Below are 2862 nucleotides of genomic sequence, written 5' to 3'. Positions count from 1 at the left end.
GGGGGCCCGGCTCCGCCCCCAGGACCCGCCCCCCTTCCCCAGCTCACACTGGAAGTTCAGGTCCAGAAGGTCCCCCGAGCTCTGGAATGCCTCGCTGTCCATGGTGCCGGCCGGAGCGGGGCGCCTGTGTTGGGGGGAGCGGGGAGGTTCTCAGACACCGCCCGTCCGACCCCCCTCCCCCCGCAGGGAAGCTGGGGCCCAGAGGATCACCCCTCCACTCCCCGGCTAGGAAATGCCAACTCCTTCCAAACCCCCTGGAAGGCGCAGGACAATGAACTCTTTATGTGACTGACTCTTCGTCCATCTCTATTTCAGCCCTAATAAGATCTGAATAATTCCTTCAACAATTGATCCGTCGATCACCTACTATGTGCCGGGCATTATAGCGAACAGAGGGTGCAATAAAACAGCTATCAAGCCCTAACCAGTTTGGCTCAGTGGATAGAGCGGTGGCCTGCGGACCTAAGAGTCCCAGGTTCGATTCTGGTCAAGGGCACATGCTGGGGTTGTGGGCTTGATCCCCAGTAGGGGGCATGCAGGAGGCAGCCGATTAATGATTCTCTCTCATCATTGATGTTTCTATATCTCTCTCCCTCTCTCTTCCTCTCTGAAATCAATAAAAATATTTTTTAAAAAAAACAGCTATCAAGACCTGGCTGCGTATCTGAGTTCGTTAGAGCATCGTCCTGATACGCCCAGGTTGTGAGTTCCATCCCTGGTCAGGGCACACACGAGAGTCAATTGCTGAACGCATGAATGAGTGAAACAACAAACCGATGTTTCTCTCTCTCTCTCTCTAAAAATCATTAATAATTATAGTAATAAAGAAAAACAACAAAAAGAATAACTATTAATTACTGAATGCCTACTAGGGACCAGGAGACAGTATGCTAGATGCTGAGGATATTTAAAAAATATTTTTTAAATATATTTTTATTGATTTCAGAGAGGGAGGGAGAGAGAGAGAGAGAGAGAAAGAAACGTCAATGATGAGAGAGAATTATTGATCGGCTGCCTCCTGCATGCCCCCTACTGGGGATGGAGCCCACAACCCAGGCATGTGCCCTTGACCGGAATCGAACCCGGGACCCTTCAGTCCCCAGTCCGATGCTCTATCCACTGAGCCAAACCAGCTAGGGCTATTTTTTTAAATTTTAAGGTATTGATTTTGAGAGAGGGAGAGAAACATCTACCTGTTGCTCCACCCATCCACTGGTTGATTCTTGTATGTGCCCTGTCTGGGGAGCAAACCCTCAACCTTGGGGTACGCTGGCCCCGACCAGGTAGCTCAGTTGGTGAGAGCATCGTCCCCATATGTCAAGGTTGAGCGTTCCTTCCCCAGTCAGGGAACATCCAAGAACCAACCAGTGAATGCATGAATAAGTGGAACAACAAATCAGTGTTTTTCTCTCTCTTTCTCTCTCAGTTTAAAGTCGAACAATAATGATAATCGGGCTGCCCACTGTGTGCCAGGATTTGTGCTAGTTGCGTGGTATAACAAAATGAAACAATCGTTTATTGATGAGCTGCTGCCTCCTAGAATTTTGCCAACTGCTTTGCACCCAATACCTCATTTGATGGTCAAATCAGCACAGCCGGCAAGAAAGAGGGGCTCAGCAACATTTGTTCAAGGTCCCCCTGCAAGAAGTCCAAAGCACTAGGTTTCACACCTGGATCTACCTTGTTATTTTGGGTCCCAGAGGGCAGGGACCACTCAGCTTCATCTCCTCAGAGTCCCCACCCAGAGGAGACCTAGCTCATAGGGACCCAGTGTCAACAGGAAGACCAGGGAAGTGGCGGGGGGTGGGGTGGGGTGGCTGGGCTGCTGTGGTCATTAGCCCGGTGGATGGGAGCCAGGCCACCAGGAACCGGTCAGGCCAGCACTATCTCCATCCCACAGCAGCCGCCACGCCCACCAGCTATGCCACTTCCTCAGGCTTCACCAACAGCTTAGCTCAGCGTGGGCAGCAGGCGGGCTGGGGCATGCTAGCCCGGCCTCCGTCTGACAAGCCTCAGGACAGAACCTGCTGGAGTTGGTGGCTCGTTTGGGTGTGTTGGGAGTCTATAACCTTGGGCAACGACTCCCCTCCACTCTTTGGGCCTCAGTTTCCCCAATAATGAAGGGGGGAGGTAAATCAGCTGTGCTGAGGGGCCTCTTGGTCTCTCAGAGGCTTAGATTCTGAAACTGTAGGGACCTTGAGATGGTCCCACAGAGCCCCAAACCCTCAGCTTGAGTGTCTATTGTTCCAAAGGTTTAAATCCAAGATGCGATCTTTGGAACATTCTAGAATTCTCCAATTTGGCTATCCCAGGACCCCAGGGTCCTAAACGCCTACGTGACTGTATGGTCTAGTGCAGTGGGTAAGAGCACAAGGAAGGAGCCAGACTTCCAGGGTCCTAATCTGGTGGCTCCACTGCCCCACCCTGACAAGAGTACCTCGGTTTCCTGATCTGGAAGATGAGGAGAAACAGCAGTCTGCCTCAGCAGGGGTGTTTATTTTAAATCTTATTTTCCATATTATTGATATGGAAACATCAACAGTGGTGATGATCCAACTGGCCAGAAGGCGCAAGAGGAATTAAGGCTCTGAGAATTGAGGCCTCGGGCAGCAGAGACTACAGGAGTCAAAATTAGCCTGTCAGACTCTTAGATACACAGGAAACACCCTGTGTCTGTTAAAATGTAAAAACTGAACAATTCCATGCAGCCTCCTGTGCCAGCATTTTGGCAGCGAGCGGTTGTTTTGGGGGATATTTCATGATTTCCAAATTTCTAAGACGCTCAGATCCCACGCTGACATCCTCTGGCTCAGAGGAAATGCCGACGCTGGGCGTGGGGGGCCGACCCGGGGCTGGCGCGGG

At 51.3% G+C, this 2862-nt stretch overlaps 1 long non-coding RNA gene across 3 annotated transcripts in view; it reads right to left on the bottom strand.

Annotated features, from left to right (window-relative positions):
* Positions 1 to 35: 35 nt before the first annotated feature.
* The window catches only part of LOC102255975, a 6680-nt gene continuing 3853 nt past the window's right edge, over positions 36 to 2862 (bottom strand). For all 3 annotated transcript variants that reach the window (XR_001361544.1, XR_001361543.1, XR_313425.2), the window contains exon 3: positions 36 to 124. This is a non-coding gene — a long non-coding RNA (uncharacterized LOC102255975). The remainder of the gene's footprint in view (positions 125 to 2862) is intronic.

Source organism: Myotis brandtii, unplaced genomic scaffold, assembly GCF_000412655.1.
Source record: "Myotis brandtii unplaced genomic scaffold, ASM41265v1 scaffold1774, whole genome shotgun sequence".
In the NCBI taxonomy this organism is placed as follows: Eukaryota; Metazoa; Chordata; class Mammalia; order Chiroptera; family Vespertilionidae; genus Myotis; species Myotis brandtii.
This window is presented reverse-complemented; position numbering and strand designations above follow the sequence as displayed.